Below are 22,681 nucleotides of genomic sequence, written 5' to 3'. Positions count from 1 at the left end.
ATTAAAAGTCTCGTTGACAGAGCCAGACGGATTTGCACGCCGGAGTATCTAGACGTCGAATTAAAACATCTGAAGCACGCTTTTGAGAAAAATGGCTACTCAAAGAAAGAAGCAGAATTCTGCACCCAAACAACAAAAAGCCTAAGGACAATCCCCGAAAAACGATGGAAGAAACCAGTCTTTCTCCCTTTTATAAAGAAAGTAACGGATCAGATTGGAAAGATTTTAAGTAAACATATTAGACCTGTTTTAGACCAACGAAGAAAATTTGTCATGTTCTCCGGTCTGTAAAAGATAAACGCGCTCCTCTATCAGCCAGTGGCGTATCTAAAATTCCGTGTACATGTGGTAAAGTTTATATTGGAACAACAAAAAGAAGCGTAAATACACGGTTAAAAGAACACAGAAGTCTTTGCCGATTAGGAAAAACAAATAAATCGGCTGTAGCAGAACACGCTTTTCAGTCAGGAAATCATTAAGTGAAGTTTTCCGAAACAAAATTTTTATCTACGACGACGAACTATTACCCACGGCTTTGTAGAGAAGCAATTGAAATATATAAACATAGGGATAATTTTAATCGGAAAGAAGAGACCATGAAACTTAGTGATATTTGGACAGTAGCACTACAGAATTGCTAGACAGTTTTATTCGTGACGAGATTACGATCGATAGTTAAGTTTTATCTCTGACAAAGATTATCTCTGAATATTACGCGCAACTCTGGTCACGCCCACTTTCTACGGTATATAAGTCGCTCCCAGACGTCCGACCCGTCAGTCGGCAAGACTCACCGGAGGAGAAACACCCCTCTGAAGATGTCCAGCGCAGCTCTGGACAAAACGTTAGGAGCTTAAGAGTTTCATGGACCACGACCTTACATCCCGGAAGGTTTACCAGAAGATATGTCTTCAATCTTGCATCACACTGCAGGAAACACTTGAGGGTGAGCATTTCCCATTCAAGCTTATATTCAGCGAGGAAGCAACCTTCCATTTAACTGGATAGGTTAATCGTCACAATATGAGATCGTGGGGCACTGAGCAACGTCATGAAATTGTGATGCGTGAGCAAGATTCACTAAAGTTTAATGTTTTCTCTGCAGTGTCACAGAAGATGCTGTACATTCCGTTTCACTTCTATGAGATGACCGTGACAGATACCGATTACCTTGATATGATGTAAATGTGGTTGTTTCCACAACTGACAGCTGATAGCGAGAAGTTAATTTTTCAACAATACGGGGCACCCCTTCCTTGAAAGATGTACGTTCGTCGCTATCTAAACGACGAATTTCCACGACATTGGATTTGGTGTAGTGGTGAAGATGATGTTGCTCTGTTCCCTTGTCCCCCCCCCCCCTCCCCCATGTCGCGTCGCGTCACCTAAACACTTCTGATTTTTTCCTTTGGAGGTGCACTAAAGGCCACGGTCATGTATTCCCACTCCTTGAAGATCAGAACAGCTCAGAGAACGCAACAATGCTGCCGTGATTACTGCCGGCAAGGTGTTCCTACAAAACGTATGGAAAATATTTCACTTCCGCTTGAACGCGTGTCGATGGGGCACTCATAGGACATTCATACTGTGCAAAATGCAAACGTGATTATTTTAAGATTACGTTCATGCGACAGACAGATGTGTACCTTTAATATCGATTTTAGTAATTCAAGTGCCGATACAAGCATAGGTTCAGTGTGGGCTGTAATTATAGTATGGCAGCGGAACGTGCTAGGTATTCTAATGCGTTGATGTTGAACCGATTTACGATGGAAAAAAATTGATCTCAATTTTGGCCATACGGAGCAAATCTGGCACTGTGAATGCAGTGGATGTAATAGAATGTAATGGATTACGAACTGGGCGTGGGCAGAATACGTCAAACAGTGAGGTCGGCATAATTTTCATTTTATTATTAATGCCGCTTACGCAGTTTGTTCACCGGAGACATATTCGCACCTGGTGGCCAACATTTGAACTATTTTTTTCCCTGCGGAAATCGATTCCGCATTAACGCACTGGAATACCTACCTCGTTTCGCTGGCGTACGACAGTTACAATCCACTCTGAACCTCCGTGAATATCAGTCGTTTAATTATAGGCGCTGAGTATTTTTACACGTTAATACTTTGGAAACTATACAGCTCTGAAAACGAATGTATCTTTTATAGTAGTCATGTATGAAGTTACCTAATTAATACTGTGTTTTATCTGTGTCACGCCAATCCAGATGAGCTGCTTAGCAGACACCTACTCACCATGAAAAACAATCCCGCTGTATCGTTATGCCCAGAGGCAAGGGTGCAATTGAAGAATTGCAAACTTTGTGATCCATCACCATATAGAAAGGTGAATACGAAATCTTCATAAGTCAATGTGATGCTGAGTGTTACTTGTGACTCCCACGACGTGGTATTAAGAGATTCTGCTTACTAAGGGCTAAGCGTCACAGCGGCGTAGCACATGATTATCTTGAAGAGATTAGGGGAGGCTCTGAAGAAGTGTCGCTGGAAGCTTGTCAATGAGGTGATTTTGATCGGCAGTAACGCCCCGGATCATTCTATACACACTGACAAATGTTGGTTCTTTGGCGTATCAAATTTTACAAATCCCCATATTCTGCTAACATGACACACAACGCCTCTTCATCTTCCCACGAATTGAGAAACTACTGCGCGGCAGACTTTTTCAGAATTACGACGACGTGATTTTCGATTTGGATCGTTTCCTGAATGGCCAAAAAGCAGACCTCCAGGGTCTAAGGCTCCGGTAAGTCATTCATCATTGGGGACAGATCTGACACATTGAGGGGTGAGGAGACGTACTCACGTCACTAAAGTTTCATGCTCACAGCTTGACTTTTTCGAGATGGTAATTGTAACTGTATGACTACTTCTCGCATGAGCGTATGTGTGTGTGTGTGTGTGTGTGTGTGTGTGTATGTGTGTGTGTGTGTGTGTGTGTGTGTGTGTGTATGTGTGTGTGTATGTGTGAGAGACAGAGAGACAGAGAGACAGCTGCACATGTGACTAGATGGGTATGAGATATCACGGAGCGGCAGTTTGCAGTAATGACCAGGACACGAATGAATGTGCTTGGTACACACTGCTGGCGAAATGGATGTTGTCGACGAGTTTCTTTGCCGTCAGCGGCACACAGTATCGTCTGCGCCCACTGCACTACGGTTTGGTTGGCACATAGTGTGAAGATTGCTAATGCAATAGCGTTTTCGCTGCCTTTCGCACCACACTATATGTTTCATCATAGGTCTTGACAGTGAAACGACAGCGACTGAGAAGGGTACCACTGAGTGAGTAGTCTACCAGCTTATTCATTCTCAGATTATTTCTCTCCAATAAATTTCTCTTTTTAAATTCGTGTTGGCTACAACGATAAATATCTTTCGAAAATTTTGCATTGAGAAGGGTACAAATTTTGTCTTTCGGACAATACATGTTTCTTTTGTTTTACACCATCCTCGATGGACTACCCGTAACTCTAATGAGCAATAAATTTTGTTCTCCATGTCTTGCGTGTACTTCAGCAGTGCAGCTGATATTGCCATACAGTTTACCGTCTTCAGTTCTCTTGTTAGTGGTTCTGTTTTCCACTTTATAGTTTTATGAATTGAAGTGATGATATCTTCTTGTTCTTCTTCCAGACATTCCGCTGAAGAGAGGTCCGCTCTTTCAGCCTATGTATGCCATTTCTCACGATTTAAAGCACACTGTGAATGTAAGCTTCTTGATCTTTGATATGGGTTGACAGTGCCTAGTCACCGTAATGTTGAAATGATAATTAAATCAAGATCCTAAGATGTCGACAGGCTTTGATGTACATCAACGGGGACAGTTGAAAATGTGTGCCCCGACCGGGTCTCGAACCCGGGATCTCCTGCTTACATGGCAGACGCCCTATCCATCTGAGCCACCGACTGCAAGGATTTATCCTTGCACGCTCCCCGTGACAACCACATTCGCAACTTAATGTCCACACACTCATAACTCGCGGCAGACAATCTTACCGAGTCCCGTAAGAGTTCGGGCAATGCGTTTGCATCCAGCACAGAAGGAGGAGGTCAATGGCCAGTTAGCCTTAATTCTATGAAGACATGTCCGAAAGAACAGATACCATCTTAATATACCATAATGTAGGTGTTCTACGTTGTCTTCGTCTTTTGACAGTGGGATAGTAGGCTGAGCTGATGACTGAAGTAGGTGGTGCTCGTATGATGTGTCCATCGAAGCCGGCCGTAGTGGCCGTGCGGTTGTAGGCGCTAGTCTGGAGCCGAGCGACCGCTACGGTCGCAGGTTCGAATTCTGCCTCGGGCATGGATGTGTGTGATATCCTTAGGTTAGTTAGCTTTAATTATTTCTAAGTTCTAGGCGACTTATGACCTTAGAAGTTAAGTCGCATAGTGCTCAGAGCCATTTGAACCATTTTTTTGTCCATCAAAGTCTTCTTTCTTGAGTCTTTCCATTGGTTGGAGCCACCCGAGTTAGTGGTCAGGTAGTTGCATTGTTAATAGATTCGAACAAAGAAATGTCTAATGATCTTGTGCGTATCCGTGGTCCAGGGGTAGCGTCTTTGATTCATAATCAAAACGTCTCCGGCCCCGGGTTCGATCCCCGCCGCTGCCTAAATGTTGATAAATAATCAGCATTGGCGGCCGAAGACTTCCGGCATAAGAAGTCAGCCTCATTCTGCCAAAGGCCTTGTCAAAGCGGGCGGAGGAGCGGATAGAGGTTCAGGGCACTCTTGTCCTAGGGGCGGGAAATTTCCCCTAAAGGCGGAAGAATCAGCAATGATCAACGACATGAGGATGCAGAAGGCAATGGAAACCACTGCATTAAAGACACGTAACGTGTATCCACAGGACATGTGGCCTGTAATTGAAGAAGTGTCATGATGATCTCTCCATTGGCAAAAGATTCCGGAATAGTCCCCCCATTCGGATCTCCGGAAGGGGACTGCCAAGGGAGAGGTTACCATGAGAAAAAGATTGAATAATCAACGAAAGGATAACGTTCTACGAGTCGGGGCGTGGAATGTCAGAAGCTTGAACGTGGTAGGGAAACTAGAAAATCTGAAAAGGGAAATGCAAAGGCTCAATCTAGATATAGTAGGGGTCAGTGAAGTGAGGTGGAAGGAAGACAAGGATTTCTGGTCAGATGAGTATCGGGTAATATCAACAACAGCAGAAAATGGTATAACAGGTGTAGGATTCGTTATGAATAGGAAGGTAGGGCAGAGGGTGTGTTACTGTGAACAGTTCAGTGACCGGGTTGTTCTAATCAGAATCGACAGCAGACCAACACCGACAACGATAGTTCAGGTATACATGCCGACGTCGCAAGCAGAAGATGAACAGATAAAGTGTATGAGGATGTTGAAAGGGTAATGCACTACGTAAAGGGGGACGAAAATCTAATAGTCATGGGCGACTGGAATGCAGTTTTAGGGGAAGGAGTAGAAGAAAAGGTTACAGGAGAATATGGGCTTGGGACAAGGAATGAAAGAGGAGAAAGACTAATTGAGTTCTGTAACAAGTTTCAGCTAGTAATAGCGAATACCTTGTTCAAGAATCACAAGAGGAGGAGGTATACTTGGAAAAGGCCGGGAGATACGGGAAGATTTCAATTAGATTACATCATGGTCAGACAGATTCCGAAATCAGATACTCGATTGTAAGGCGTACCCAGGAGCAGATATAGACTCAGATCACAATATAGTAGTGATGAAGAATAGGCTGAAGTTCAAGACATTAGTCAGGAAGAATCAATACGCAAAGAAGTGGGATACGAAGTACCAGGGAATGACGAGATACGTTTAAAGTTCTCTAACGCTATAGATACAGCAATAAGGAATAGCGCAGTAGGCAGTACAGTTGAAGAGGAATGGACATCTCTAAAAAGGGCCATCACAGAAGTTGGGAAGGAAAACATAGGTACAAAGAAGGTAGCTGCGAAGAAACCATGGGTAACAGAAGTAATACTTCAGTTGATTGATGAAAGGAGGAAGTACAAACATGTTCCGGGAAATTCAGGAATACAGAAATACAAGTCGCTGAGGAATGAAATAAATAGGAAGTGCAGGGAAGCTAAGACGAAATGGCTGCAGGAAAAATGTGAAGACATCGAAAAAGATGTGATTGTCAGAAGGACATACTCAGCATACAGGAAAGTCAAAACAACCTTTGGTGACATTAAAAGCAACGGTGGTAACATTAAGAGTGCAACGGGAATTCCACTGTTAAATGCGGAGGAGATAGCAGATAGGTGGAAAGAATACATTGAAAGCCTCTATGAGGGTGTAGATTTGTCTGATGTGATAGAAGAAGAAACAGGAGTCGATTTAGAAGAGATAGGGGATCCAGCATTAGAATCGGAATTTAAAAGAGCTTTGGAGGACTTACGGTCAAATAAGGCAGAAGGGATAGATAACATTCCATCAGATTTTCTAAAATCATTGGGGGAAGTGGCAACAAAACGACTATTCACGTTGGTGTGTAGAATATATGAGTCTGGCGACATACCATCTGACTTTCGGAAAAGCATCATCCACACAATTCCGAAGACGGCAAGAGCTGACAAGTGCGAGAATTATCGCACAATCAGCTTAACAGCTCATGCATCGAAGGTGCTTACAAGAATAATATACAGAAGAATGGAAAAGAAAATTGAGACTGCGCTAGGTGACCTTCAGTTTGGCTTTAGGAAAAGTAAAGGGACGAGGGAGGCAATTCTGACGTTACGGCTAATAATGGAAGCAAGGCTAAAGAAAAATCAAGACACTTTCATAGGATGTGTCGACCTGGAAAAAGCGTTCGACAATATAAAATGGAGCAAGCTGTTCGAGATTCTGAAAAAAGTAGGGGTAAGCTATAGGGAGAGACGGGTCATATACAATATGTACAACAACCAAGAGGGAATAATAAGAGTGGACGATCAAGAACGAAGTGCTCGTATTAAGAAGGGTGTAAGACAAGGCTGTAGCCTTTCGCCCCTACTCTTCAATCTGTACATCGAGGAAGCAATGATGGAAATAAAAGAAAGGCTCAGGAGTGGAATTAAAATACAAGGTTAAAGGATATAAGTGATACGATTCGCTGATGACATTGCTATCCTGAGTGAAAGTGAAGAAGAATTAAATGATCCGCTGAACGGAATGAACAGTCTAATGAGTACACAGTATGGTTTGAGAGTAAATCGGAGAAAGACGAAGGTAATAAGAAGTAGTAGAAATGAGAACAGCGAGAAACTTATCAGGATTGATGGTCACGAAGTCAATGAAGTAAAGGAATTCTGCTACCTAGGCAGTAAAATAACCAATGACGGACGGAGCAAGGAGGACATCAAAAGCAGACTCGCTATGGCAAAAAAGGCATTTCTGGCCAAGAGAAGTCTACTAATATCAAATACCGGCCTTAATTTGAGGAAGAAATTTCTGAGGATGTACGTCTGGAGTACAGCGTTGTTATGGTAGTGAAACCTGGACTGTGGGAATACCGGAACAGAAGAAATGGCTCTGAGCACTATGGGACTCAACTGCTGTGGTCATCAGTCCCCTAGAACTTAGAACTACTTAAACCTAACTAACCTAAGGACATCACACACATCCATGCCCGAGGCAGGATTCGAACCTGCGACCGTAGCAGTCGCACGGTTCCGGACTGCGTGCCTAGAACCGCGAGACCACTGCGGCCAGCCCGGAACAGAAGAGAATCGAAGCATTTGAGATGTGGTGCTATAGACGAATGTTGAAAATTAGGTGGACTGATAAGGTAAGGAATGAGGAGGTTCTACGCAGAATCGGAGAGGAAAGGAATATGTGGAAAACACTGATAAGGAGAAGGGACAGGATGATAGGACATCTGCTAAGCCATGAGGGAATGACTTCCATGGTACTAGAGGGAGCTGTAGAGGGCAAAAACTGTAGAGGAAGACAGAGATTGGAATACGTCAAGCAAATAATTGAGGACGTAGGTTGCAAGTGCTACTCTGAGATGAAGAGGTCAGCACAGGAAAGGAATTCGTGGCGGGCCGCATCAAACCAGTCAGTAGACTGATGACCAAAAAAAAAAGAATATCCGTATTTCCATGACATGTAGTGAGTGCTCAGCACTTCTAAGTGTGGGCAGGCCCTCGGTACCATAAACGCAATTGACCTCCCCATAATGCGGTGTATCTGATTTCAGGTGGACAGGCGTCTTCTTATCATGAAGAGTACCAGCCAAGTCTCTGAATCGCATCGCAGTCGCTTTGATTCTTGCACCCACATCCTCATTCACATAGCCGTCACTGTAGTCGAGAATCTATCTATCGGAATGTGACCGCTCGGTAAGATATAAGGTGAGCCCCTCCACGCCCACACTGGAAACATGGTCAGCACAAAAGGTCTATTGGATCTCTGCATATTCGTTGGTTTTCACTGAGTGAGGTCTCGCACGATGTGGGTACTGCGATGTTTGCTCACATCTAGTTATGATTAATCATTTATACGTGCTTCTCTTGAGACAGAGTGCGTCCAATGTTGAACGAAGGGTAGCAATTTGAAGAGTAGAGGAAAAGAAGCGCCAAGGAAACAGCCATATTTGGGTCGTGTTTTTTTTTTTTGTTTTTGTTTTAGGGCGCAAAACTGCTATGGTCATTAGCGCCCGGTCCGTGACTTAGGAAACAGTAAAAACCGAAAATGGAAACCAGCAGCAATGGGAACGAAACTCAAAAAATTGGAGAAACTAAAAGCAGAAGGAAGGCTTAAAAATCCACTACAGAAAGGGGTTGGTTGTCCCCAAAAAAGCTTCAAATGACTGACGTCATTTCACTGGCACTAATGAACTCGAGAACGCGATCGGCCGAGCGCGTGTCATCTGCTACAAATGACGATATATCAGGCGACAGCTGTAGACGGGCGCGTAACGAAGTAAAATAGGGGCTCTCAATTAAAAGGTGTCTTACCGTCCACAGCTGAGAGCAGTGGGGACAGAGTGGGGGAGGATCACCGCTTAAAAGATGTCGATGGCTAAAAAGACAGTGCCCTATCCGGAGTCTAGTTAAAATTACCTCCTTCCGACGACGCGTTCGGGAGGAAGAGGTCCAAGCACAAGGAAGAGCTTTCACGTCCCGCAATTTATTATGGAGAAGTGTCGACCAATGTGCGTGCCATAAAAGAACAACACGACGACATAAAACGCTCCGTAGATCGGCGAAGGGAATCGATTGAATAGCTGGCGGAAGAAGAGAGACTGCAGCCTTGGCCGCAATATCGGCCGCCTCATTTCCACCGATACCAACGTGTCCCGGGAGCCAGAGGAACGCCACCGAGACGCCCCTTAGGTGGAGCAAACGCACACAGTCCTGAATCCGGTGGACCATAGGGTAAAGAGCTTGGAGACTGAGGAGAGAGCTGAGAGAACCTGAGCAGATAACATACTGTATCCGCTAATGGCGGCCGATGTAGTGGACAGCCTGGAGAACAGCGTAAAGCTCCGCAGTATAAACCGAACACTGCTCGGGAAGCCGAAATTGATTTGGGGTGTCGCCAACAATATAGGCACTCCCTACACCTAACGATTCTTTCGAGCCATCAGTGTAAATAAATGTGGTTTCATTTGTGCACATAGATCAGCAAATGTCCGACGATAAACAAGTGAAGGGGTACCATCCTTGGGAAATTGACAAAGGTCACGGAGCAGGCAGATCCGGGGACGGAGCCAAGGCGGTGCTGTACCCAAAGTTGTCAAGAAGGTTTTAGGAAAGCGGAAGGAAAGAGAATGGAGCAGAAGACGAAAGCGGACTCCCGGTGGTAGCAGAGGAGGGAGGAGGGGCGGCCTGCATACCCTACATCAAAGGAGGCGTCGAAAAAAATGTCATGGGTTGGATTAGCAGGCATGGAAGACAGATGGCTAGCTAGCATAACGGCTCAGAAGGACTGCTCACCGATTGGACAGCGGAGGTTCAGCAGTCTCAGCATAAAGGCTTTCCACAGGGCTGGTGTAAAAAGCTCCAGACACTAAACGTAATCCACGGTGGTGGATAGAGTCGAGACGACGAAGAATAGACGGCCGAGCAGACGAGGAAACTGTGCTTCCATAGTCCAATTTCGAGCGCACTAAGGGGCGATAGAGGCGGAGAAGGACCACTCGGTCCACTCCCCAGGAGGTACCATTCAGGACACGGAGGGTGGTGAGCGATCGCAGACAGCGAGCCGAAAGATAGGAAACGTAGGAGGACCAGCACAGTTTTCTGTCAAACATAAGACCCAAGAATTTAGCGACGTCCGAAAACGGAAGGTTGACAGGTCCTAGATGTAAGGAGGGTGGAAGAAACTCCTTACGTCGCCAAAAATTAACACAAACGGTCTTACTGGGAGAAAAACGGAAGCCGGTTTCGGTGCTCCAAGTGTAGAGGCGATCGAGACAACCTTGAAGAGGTCGTTCTAGAAGGCAGGTCCGTTGAGAGCTGTAGTAGATCGCAAAATCGTCCACAAAGAGGGAGCCCGAGACATCAGGAAGGAGACAATCCATAATTGGATTTATGGCAATATCAAACAGTACAACACTTAGCACGGAGCCCTGGGGTACCCCGTTTTCTTGGAAGAAAGTACGGGAGAGAGTACTGTTCACCCGCACTCGAAATGTGCGCTCTGCCATAAATTCACGAAGAAAAAGGAGCAGCCGACCTTGAAAGCCCCAAGAGAACAGTGTGCGGAGGATGCCTGTCCTCCAACAGGTATCGAATGCTCTCTCCAGATCAAAAAATATTGCTACTGTTTGGCGTTTCCGGAGAAAATTTTTCATAAGTGGAGAGAGAAACAAGATGGTCAACTGCAGAACGATGCTTTCGGAAACCGCATTGGGCAGGTGTTACAAGACTGCGGGACTTCAGCCACCAAGCTAAACGGCAATTCACCATACGCTCCAAAACCTCACATACACTACTCGTGAGAGAAATGGGGCGATAGCTAGAGGGGAGATGTTTGTCCTTTCCAGGTTTCGGAACAGGAACGACGATAGCTTCCTGCCACCGTCTGGGAAAAGTACTGTCGGTCCAAATTCGATTATAAATGCGAAGGAGGTAACGCAGACTATGGGTTGATAGATGCAGCAACATTTGGATGTGGATACCATCCGGTCCTGGTGCGGAGGAGCGAGAAGAATGGAGTGCATGTTGGAGTTCCCGCATGGAGAAAACAGTATTATAGCTTTCGCGATTTTGAGGGAAGATAGCAAGAGGTTGCACTTCCGCTGCACGTTTCTTCGGGAGAAACGCTGGCGGGTAATTTGAAGAACTCGAAATCTCAGCAAAGTGTTTACCCAAGGAGTTAGAAATTGCGACGGGATCCACTAACGTATCACGCGCGACAGTGAGCCCAGAGACCGGGGAGAAACTAGGCGCGCCTGATAACCGTCGAATCAGACTCCAAACTTCCGAGGAGGGAGTGAAGGTGTTAAATGAGCTAATAAAGTATTTCTAGCTTGCCTTCTTGCTATCGCGGATGACGCGACAGCATTGCGCACGGAACTGCTTATAGCGGATACAGTTGGCCAAAGTACGATGGTGGCGGAAAACGCGAAGAACACGTCGCCGCTCACGTATTGCGTCACGGCATGCCTCGTTCCACCAAGGAACTAGGGGGCGCCGGGGCAATTCGGAGGTGCGTGGTATTGAACGTTCCGCAGCTGTAAGAATAACGTCGGTAATATGTGTAATCTCATCGTCGACGCTAGGAAAGTGACGGTCATCGAATGTCGCTAGAGACCAAAAAAGTGTCAAATCGGCTTGGGCAAACTTCCATGGTCGCGGGCGCATATAGGGCAGTTGAGGCTGCAGTCTAAGGACACATGGAAAGTGGTCACTGGAGTGTGTATCAAAAAGGGCGAACCATTCGAAGCGCCGAGCTAGCGGAACAGTACCGACCGAAAGGTCCAAATGAGAGAAATTTGTCGTGGAGGTAGACAAAAATGTAGGGTCCCCAGTGTTGAGGCAAACTAGATCCGTTTGGTGGAAGACGTCTAGCAATAGTGAGCCACGTGGACAAGTGTGTGGAGATCCCCAAAGCGGGTGGTGGGCACTGAAGTCCCCAACCAGCAAATAAGGGGGTGGAAGCTGACCAAGAAGATGGAGATCAGCTCGTGCCATTGGTGTGGACGATGGAATGTATACAGTACAAAGAGAAAAGGTATATCCAGAAAGGGAAAGACGGACAGCGACAGCTTGGAAGGAAGTGTTTAAGTGGATTGGGTGATAATGGAGAGTATCATGGAGAAGAATCGTGAGTCCTCCATGGGCTGGAGTGCCTTTAACAGAGGGGAGATCAAATCGGACGGACTGAAAATGGGGGAGAACAAAGCGGTCATGGGGACGCAGCTTTGTTTCCTGAAGACAAAAGATGACCGGCGAGTAGGATCGTAAGAGGACCGACAATTCATCCCGATTGGCTCGAATGCCGCGGATATTCCAGTGGATAATGGACATAGGGTGAACAGAAAATGGAGGAATGCGACCAAGGTTGCCGTCAACTCAACGACTGCTCAGAGCTTGCGACTGACAGTATGGAATGGCATACAGCCGAAGGCAGAAGATCCTGATCCATAGGTTGTTCAGGAGCAGCTCCTGCTACCAGCGATCGGCCGGTTGATTGGCCGCCAGCAGTGCACCTCGGCGACACAGAAGACTGCCGAGGGCGATTTCCGCCAGGTGGTGCTGTAGCTGAGACACGCCTTGGCGGAGAAGGAGATGAACTGGGTTTCTTATTAGCCTTCTTGGAAATATCATGTTTAGATGAAGGAGGAACCGATGGTTGCGAAGTTGGGGTACGTAAAAAATCTTTGAGTATGCTCTTTTTTCGAAGTCTTGGTGTCTGACTTTTGGGCTCGAGATTTAGCAGAACCCGAGGAAGGGTGAGCTGTAGAGTGGGCAGGCGAAAGTGGGGAGGTTGAACGGGCGATCTTTGCGCTGGCCGATCTGACGACCGTGGCACTAAAGGTGAGGTCGCAAGTCTGTGTGGCCGCCTCCTTTGCTGGCCGAGGAGAAGCAAGGACAGTGCTGTATTTTCCTGTCTGAGGCACGGTGGGCTGTCGACTGGCGAATAATTTTCGAGCAGCAAAGGTCGACACCTTTTCCTTCACTCTGATTTCCTGGATGAGCTTTTCGGCTTTAAAAATGTGGCAATCTCGAGAGGAAGCAGCGTGGTCACCCATACAGTTGTTGCAGCGAGGGGATGGAGGTGGACAAGCACCCTCATGGGCATCCTTGCCACACACAATACATTTGGCCGGATTGGAACAGGACTGGCTGGTGTGATTGAACCGCTGACACCGATAGCAACGTGTAGGGTTTGGGACATAAGGGCGAAAGGAAATTCTCATAGCCCGCTTTGATTTTGGATGGGAGTTGAACTTTGTCAAATGTCAAGAAGACAGTGCGGGTTGGAATGATGTTCGTGTCAACCCCTTTCATAACTCTATGAACAGCCGTTATGCCCTGGTCAGACAGGTAGGTCTGAATTTCGTCGTCAGACAATCCATCGAGGTAGCGTGTATAAACGACTCCACGCGAGGAATTTAAAGTACGGTGTGGTTCCACCCAGACAGGGAAGGTGTGGAGAAGTGAAGTACGCAGCAATTTTTGTGCCTGGAGGGCACTGACTGTTTCTAACAACAAGGTTCCATTCCGTAATCTGGAACAAGACTTTACAGGACCCGCAATTGCGTCTACACCTTTCTGAATAATGAAAGGGTTGACCGTGGAGGAGTCGTGACCTTCATCAGACCGAGAAACAACAAGGAACTGTGGCAACGATGGAAGAACTCTCTGTGGCTGAGACTCAGTGAACTTACGCTTGTGAGCAGACATAGTGGAAGGTGAGGAAACCATTGCGGAAGAATACCCCATGATTTCCGGCGTCTCCGATGGCGCGCTCCTCCCTTGTGGGGGCCCTCTCTGAGGGCACTCCTGCCTTAGGTGATTGTTCACACGTCAGGTCACACTTCCCGACAAACGGACGGAGGGACCAATCGGCACTTACGGAAGGTATCAGCTCGGGTAATCACCCCTCCCTGGGCCTGGCCGTTACCAGGGGGTACGTACGTGTCCTACCTGTCTACCCGGGGCGGGGAATTACGCGTTACCCCATCACCGGCTACGCACGAAAATGCGTGGGTCGGCCTTCAGACACCCACATGGAGGAAGAAAGAGAAAGGGAAAAACAAAGAAAGGGAAAGGAAAGAAGAGAGGTCTCAAACGCCACAGCGGAGAAAAGGGTAAAGAGAAGAGGTAAGGAAAAGAGAAGGACAAACAAAGGATGAAGACATACAAGCAGAGAAGGCGAAGAATGCGTTAAATTTACGAGCGTCCGTCTCCGGACGTAGGCACAAACCATACTCCCAGAGGGGGAGAAAGGGAAGGAAAGAGCCAGAGGTGAGGGGAGGGGGGGCGAAGATGGGGGATAGGGAAGGATGCCGAAAAGGAAGGTATGCAGCCCGGAAAGGAAGGAGGGCCACATTAGCTCGGGGTCCCGTACTCACTACGCACGTATCCACAAAAGAGTTGTGGACCCCCTGGGGGGGTTGGGTCGGGTTGGAAGAGCAGTAGGCGATTACTTGCTGCCTGGAACCAGGTAGATTTTGTTAGTTGTATCATGCAAGCGGATACTTTTGATGTTGTGAAGCGTTGTTACTCGGCGGCTGCGGCTGGGTACAAAAGTTGAGCTTCTGGAAATCTGTGTTAAGTTCCTATGGGGCTAAACTGCCGAGGGCAACTGTCCCTAAGCTTACACACTATTTAATCTAACTTAAACTAACTTATGCGAAGGACAAAATGGCTCTAAGCGCTATGGAACTTAACATCTGAGGACATCAGTCCCCTAGACTTAGAACTACTTAAAACTAACACACATCTATGCCTGAGGCAGGATTCGAACCTGCGACCGTAGCAGCAGCGCGCTTCCGGACTGAAGTGCCTAGAACCGACCCTAAGGACAAACACACACACACACACACACACACACACACACACACACACACACACACACACACACACCCATGGCCGAGGGAGGACTCTAACCTCCGACAGGGCAAGCCGCGTGAGCTTTTGTAAGGCGTCCTAGAATGCGCGGCTACCCCGCGAGGCCCTCACTTTTTGACCAGCACTAGTATGCCTTTAACAGTTGGACGTCAGTTTCCAATGGGTCATATATCGGATTCACAGTGTAGGGTAGCATTGGTGGCTGGTTTGCGCGTTATTGTGTGAGGTTGTCAGCATCCCTGCTGTAGCCAGTTGGTCGGCTGTGATAGCAGCTGGCGTATCCAGTCACTATTGCTGATACGCAGGGGCTTGCCGATGTTATCGTTTGTGGATGCATGTTAGCTCGCCACAGGGGGCTATGCCCTGGCTAGTAGTATCTTTGGTCGCTTACGCTTCCACCTATGGTAGTGAAAAATTTCGTTAGAGGAGCGCCATTAATTTTTATATTCCAGGAGGTGAAATCGTTTCCAGGCGGAAAGTCTTGCTGGTGTTTTAACGCAGCTCAATTCTTTATAGACGACCACAGCACGTTTGAACATAAGTTTCAAAATCTTCCTTGGTATCTTCCGCAAGCAATACCTCGCCAGCGTATAGCACTGTCCACGATACACACTTCTATGAGTCACACATTATGGCACCCTCTACTGTATTTAAGATCACCGACAGCAAAGCTGAGCCTTGATGAACGCCAGCTGCCACAGGAAAGCTGTCGTTCTGGGAAGCATCTCCCTCGGCTGCTGGTGTTTTTGTACAGAATTTTCACACAGTTGACGTTTCAGGAACGTGACAATCGCGAAGAACATACCAAATCGTCTGACGTGGTACTCGATCAAATGCTTTCTCGAAGTCGAGATAGGCAAGATGTAACGACTTCCCTTTCGCCACATCCAATTACAAACCCACATTAATGAGAGCTGGACTATATTTCGCAGACTTTCATCAACGATACGCCTCAATATTTTAGTAGTGTGGGAGATAGATTGGACGTGTCATCCGGGTCACCCTTGCTATTAAAAATAGGTATTGTGACACAAGATGACCAATCGGTGGGTACTGGCTGCAGTGAATGATGGAGTTCAAGAACTCTAGCAGCCAGGTGGTCACTTTGCCGTTAAATCCCTCACTCGAAACAAACTGCAAAATTTATTTGCCAGCAGCACCAGTTGCCATTTGACTCACGGTTTTAGTAAAGTTGATCTTGTTAAAAAGATTACCGTTGAGTTTAAATAATGTCACCGACGTCACAACGAATGTTACGTCCGGAGTTTCAGAGTTTTGTTATATCAACCAGCATATTACCTCGTTGAGCGGACGATATCAGATGAGAATTTATTATATGAACGTACATTTGCTTCTATGGTTAGTGTTCGAATGGCCATCCAGAATATGTTCATGCCCTAGTTATTAATGCACGGTATCGCTTAATCGAGAAAACTGTGAAAATCTCTCTGGCTTTAATACACGCTACCTGTTGAAACGGGACCAACATGTTATTCACTTTTCACTGTTTTTATTCTGGATTCAGCTGCACCGATATTCAAGGTGTTTCACAACCCCTATTCGGCATATAAGTGATGTATGGGGAACACAGTACATAAAGTTTTGATAAGAAATGCAGGTTCGGAAATGTGCTGTTTGGATGCAAAATCCACTGGCGTAAAAAAGAGTTGGAACAGTCTTTTAGATTTTTTCAGTTCACTCAAGAGTTATTGTTACAACAATGCATATAGACTACATGAAATTATTGTATTTACAGATCAGTACCACAAGCGGTTCTGAGGTATCAGGTATTGTTCCTTGCTGAGATACCCTTATTAGTACAAGGAGTAAATTCCAAGTGCGGTAATGCAAGAGCTGACTCTGACATGCATTCTATCGTACAGATGATGAATATTGCCTGCTTGAACTGTTCACGTAGTTCTGTAAGATTCGTTGGTTAACGAGTCGCACGAGTCATTTCTCGTCACACCGTATCTCACACGTGCTCGACCGTAGACGTCTGGAGATGCTGCTGTCCGGGGAAGTTGCTGCACGTCTTGCAGAGCACTTTGAGTTAGTAGGCAGTGTATGGGCGAGCATTATCGTCTTGGAAGGACACGTCACCTTCTTGTTCAAATAACGACTAAAGAAAGGGTCTAACACCATTCTCCACATACCCCAAGAACACCAGAGGTGGACGAGAGTTGTAGCTTATCGCACCCAAGAGCGTAAGGGCAGAGGCGGGGCCAATGTATCTTGAACGAATGTCTTCTACGAGACACGCAAACAACCAGCACTTGCATGCAGGGAAAATTTGCTTTGATCAGCAAAAGACAACGGCGCCATTCCACCTTGCAAGTGATCCTGTGAGGGCACGAGTGGAGACGTGCACCTTGGTGTTGTGGCGTGAGTGGGAGACGAGACCGAGTTGTGCGTGCCCATAGCCCCGCCGCTAGTAAGCCGTTCGTAACAGCTCGTGTTCACACGACCGATCTCATAATCCCTCTTATCTGTGGTGTGGTAGATCTGTCACTACTGTCTATACAATACGGCGACCCTGGCGGACGTCTGTCCTGCATGGAGGTCCAGAACGTCGTCTACGTGTGTGGAAATGTTCACGTGACCACTAATAATAGCATCATTGCACAGCTAACGCAGCACGTCCAACTTATATGGCATTTCTGCGAAAGGACCATCCCGCCGGTCGGAACGCCACAACTTGATCCCTTTCAAGTTTTCTCAGGTGGCTGTAGGAATTACGAGTGCCTCCTCCTGACATGGTTCTTTGCTTGCTTCACACGTTCGTACCACACTGAGTTCTGTGGTTGGTTGGTTGGTTGGTTTGTGGGATTAAAGGGACCAGACTGCGATGGTCATCGGTCCCTTTTTCCAAAAAAAAATTAAAACCGCCCAAAGAGAATAAAAAACGAACAGCAGGAATGACGTCAGACGACACAGGATGAGAAAGACTCCGACAGAGATCAGACAAAACAAATTAAAACACACAGAGTGTGACGGTGGTTGGCCGACCATAGAGAAAAAAAAGAGGAAAAGCCAACCACCAAGAACACATTAAAAACTCAGTTTAAAATCAGAGGCTAAAAGCCAGAATCAACGCTAAAAAACAAACACTCAGATTAAACTATAAAAACCCCTGCCCGAATAAAACGCAAAACTAAGTCCACCATGGCAGAGTGATCTAGTAAATGGGCAGGGAGCGTATCAGGCAGCGCAAATGTCTGCCTGAGCACAGTTAAAAGCGGACAAGTTAATAAAATGTGCACCACCGTCAAAACCGCCCCACAGCCACAGAGAGGCGGCTCCTCACGACGCAATAAATAACTGTGAGACAGTCGGGTGTGGCCAATGCGGAGCCGACAAAGAACAACTGAATCTCTGCGAGAAGCTCGCATGGATGACTGCCACACACGCGTCGTCGCCTTGAGAGAACGGAGTTAGTTTGGCGTGGGCAGATTGCGCCATTCAGTGTCCCAAAGCGAGAGAACTTCGCGGCGGAAGACTGCCCACAAATCAGTCTCCGGGAGGCCAATGTCCAGGGTGGGTTCACTGGTGGCCTGTTTGGCCAGGCGGTCAACACGTTCATTGCCCGGGATACCGACGTGACCGGGGGTCCACACAAAGACCACAGAGCGGCCGCAACGCGCAAAAGTATGCAGGGACTCGTGGATAGCCATCACCAGACGAGAACGAGGAAAACACTGGTCGAGAGCTCGTAAACCGCTCAGGGAATCGCTACAGATAACGAAGGACTCACCTGAGCAGGAGCGGATATACTCTAGGGCACGAAAGATGGCGACCAGCTCAGCAGTGTAAACGCTGCAGCCATCCGGCAAGGAACGTTGTTCGGAATGGTCCCCTAGAGTTAGCGCATACCCGACACGACCAGCAACCATCGAACCGTCAGTGTAAACAATTCCAGAGCCCTGATACATGGCCAGGATGGAATAAAAGCGGCGGCGGAAGGCCGCTGGAGGGACTGAGTCCTTCGAGCGCTGTGCCAAGTCGAACCGAAGGCAAGGGCGAGGAACACACCACGGGGGTGTACGCAGAGGTGCCCGGAAAGGAGGTGGAACAGGGAAAAACCCAAGCCTGGAGAGAAGCTCCTTGACGCGTACGGCGATCGGACAACCCGACCGGGGCCGAGCCGACGGTCTGGCAGATGGACGACTGACTGCGGGAACAGGACACGGTAATTTGGATGCCCGGGCAAGCTAAAAACATGGGCCACATAAGCAGCCAGTAATTGGTGGCGTCTTATCCGCAGTGGAGGGACACCTGCCTCCACTAGTATGCTGTTCACAGGGCTGGTGTGGAAAGCACCAGTGGCAAGGCGTATCCCGCTATGGAGGATTGGGTCCAGCACCCGCAACGCAGATGGGGAAGCTGAGCCATAAGCCAGGCTCCCATAATCCAGACGAGACTGGATTAACGCCTGGTAGAGCCGGAACAGGGTAGATCGGTCGGCGCCCCAGCGGGTGTGGCTCAAACATCGCAGAGCATTGAGATGCCGCCAACACGCCTGTTTGAGCTGCCGGATATGAGGCAGCCAAGTCAACCTGGCATCGAAAACCACCCCCAAAAACCTGTGTGATTCCACCACTGAAAGAAGTTCGCCGTTAAGAGAAAGCTGCGGTTCCGGGTGGACAGTACGTCGCCGGCAGAAATGCATAACGCAGGTCTTGGCTGCCGAAAACTGGAACCCATGAGCTACAGCCCAAGACTGCGCCTTGCGGATAGCGCCCTGTAGCTGACGTTCAACAGCTGCAATGCCAGTAGAGCTGTAGTAAAGGCAGAAGTCGTCAGCATACAGGGAAGCGGAGACAGAATTTCCCACGGCCACAGCGAGCCCGTTAATGGCTATTAAAAACAGGCAGACACTTAAAAAAGAACCCTGCGGCACGCCGTTCTCCTGGACGTGGGTAGAACTATATGAGGCTGCGACTTGCACGCGGAAGGTACGATGCGACAGGAAATTGCGGATAAAAATCGGCAGAGGGCCCCGAAGACCCCATCCATGAAGCGTAGAAAGGATGTGATGACGCCATGTCGTATCGTACGCCTTCCGCATGTCGAAAAAGACAGCGACCAGGTGCTGACGGCGGGCAAAGGCAGTACGGATGGCCGACTCCAGGCTCACCAGATTGTTGGCGGCGGAGCGGCCTTTACGGAAACCACCCTGAGACGGAGCCAGAAGGCCCCGAGACTCCAGTACCCAACTCAAGCGCCGGCTTACCATCCGTTCGAGAAGCTTGCAAAGAACGTTGGTGAGGCTAATGGGGCGGTAGCTGTCCACCTCCAAAGGGCTCTTGCCCGGTTTCAAAACGGGGATGACAATGCTTTCCCGCCATTGCGACGGAAACTCACCCTCGACCCAGAGACGGTCAGGGCAAGCGGCAAGGGCACTGTGAAATTCCCACTCACTGAATGGAGCATTGTAAGATTCAGAAGCGTGGGTGCGAAAAGAAAGGCTCCGACGTTCCATCCGCTCTTTAATGGAGCGGAAGGCCTGGGGGTAATTTGCAGAAGCGGAACTCATAGCAAAATGCTCTGCTAAGCGGTTTGCAATGACGTCGGAGTCAGTACAAACTGCTCCATTCAGTGAGAGCGCAGGGACGCTGACAGGGGTCCGATAGCCGTAGACGCGTCGAATCTTGGTCCAGACCTGTGATGGAGTGACATGGAGGCCAATGGTGGACACATACCGCTCCCAGTACTCCTTCTTGCCTTGGCGGATAAGGAGGCGGGCCCGCGCACGCAGCCGTTTGAAGGCGATGAGGTGGTCTATGGAGGGATGTCGCTTGTGACGCTGGAGCGCCCGCCGGCGATCTGTAATCGCTTCAGCGATCTCAGGCGACCACCAAGGCACAGCCCTCCGCCGAGGGGACCCAGAAGAACGGGGAATGGCAGATTCGGCGGCAGTAACGATGCCGGTGGTGACCGATGTAACCACCGCATCAATGTCATCAGTAGAGAGAGGCTCAATAGCGGCAGTGGAGGAGAACAAGTCCCAGTCAGCCTTATTCATAGCCCATCTGCTAGGGCGCCGAGTGACGCTGTGGTAGTGACAGAAAGATCGGAAAGTGGTCACTACCACACAGGTCGTCATGCACACTCCATTGGACAGACAGTAAGAGGCTAGGGCTACAGATTGAAAGGTCAATGGCGGAGTACGTGCCATGCGCCACACTGAAGTGTGTGAAGGCACCATCACTTAACAGCGAGAGATCGAGCTGCGACAATAAATGCTCAACGATGGCGCCTCGACCTGTTGCCACTGACCCACCCCACAGAGGGTTATGGGCGTTGAAGTCGCCCAATAGCAAGAAAGGTGGCAGCAATTGGGCTACCAGTGCAGCCAGGACATGCTGCGAGACATCACCATCCGGTGGAAGGTAAAGACTGCAAACGGTAACAGCCTGTGGCGTCCACACCCGAACAGCGACAGCCTCTAAAGGTGTTTGGAGAGGGACAGACTCGCTGTGCAGAGTGTGAAGGACATATATGCAGACGCCACCAGACACCCTTTCATAAGCTGCTCGGTTCTTATAATAACCCCAATAGCCACGGAGGGCGGGGGTTCGCATTGCTGGAAACCAAGTTTCCTGAAGAGCAATGCAGAAGAAAGGGTGAAGGCTGGTAAGTTGGCGGAGCTCAGCAAGATGGTGGAAGAAACCACTGCAGTTCCACTGGAGGATGGTATTGGCCATGGCTGGGAAAGGCGTGACGGGACTGGGAAGGCAGATTACGCCGCTGGGTCACCTGCTGCCTCCGATGTAGCACCCGTGCCAATGCCATCCATTGCGTCCGAGGGACCGGCGAGATTGAGGTCCTCAGCAGACGCCAGAATCTCCACCTCGTCCTCAGAGGCAGAGCTTGTAGGAAGCGGTGGGATGGGTGCCACCGCAATATCGTTGGTCTTGGGGACTTTCTTCTTTTTCTGCTTGTCGCGCTGTGCCTTCGGTGGTTCAGGCTTCATGGGCTTCACTGGGTCAGTCTCAGGGACAGACGACGACCATGAGGCCCTACGACCAGGGACTGGTGGTTGTTTCAACCACTTGCGGGCATCCCCTTTTCCACTGGTCGGAACTTGCGAAGGGAGGTCCCCAAGGGATACCTTCCTGACGAGAGTAGCCGAAGAAGTCTTACGCTTCTCCGGCTGGGAAGGGGGAGCTGATGTCCCCGATGGTTGGGAGGGTGTTGCTCCTGGAGAAGATGGAGCAGGAGCAACAGGGTGTGATGTGCCCCCACAATCAAGGGGGGTTTTGGATGCTGACCAATCATAGAACCAACCGTATGGGACGACACAGGAGATGGAAGAACCGTCGTTGCAGCAGCGGCGTACGTTGACGTCATTGGCACAGGATGGAGTCTCTCATATTTCCGCCTAGCCTCAGAGTAGGTCAGGCGGTCCAGGGTTTTATATTCCATTATCTTCCGTTCTTTCTGGAAGATCCTACAGTCCGGCGAGCAGGGGGAATGGTGTTCTCCGCAGTTAACACAGATAGGAGGCGGGGCACATGGAGTATCAGGATGCGAAGGACGTCTACAATCCCGACACGTGATGCTGGAAGTACAGCGAGATGACGCGCCCGAACTTCCAGCATTTAAAACACCGCATCGGAGGAGATATATACGGCTTCACATTACAACAGTAA

This window comes from Schistocerca nitens, chromosome 9 (genome assembly GCF_023898315.1).
Source record: "Schistocerca nitens isolate TAMUIC-IGC-003100 chromosome 9, iqSchNite1.1, whole genome shotgun sequence".
Classification (NCBI taxonomy): Eukaryota; Metazoa; Arthropoda; class Insecta; order Orthoptera; family Acrididae; genus Schistocerca; species Schistocerca nitens.
The sequence above is the reverse complement of the archived record's forward strand: the minus strand, read 5'-3'. Positions refer to the sequence as shown.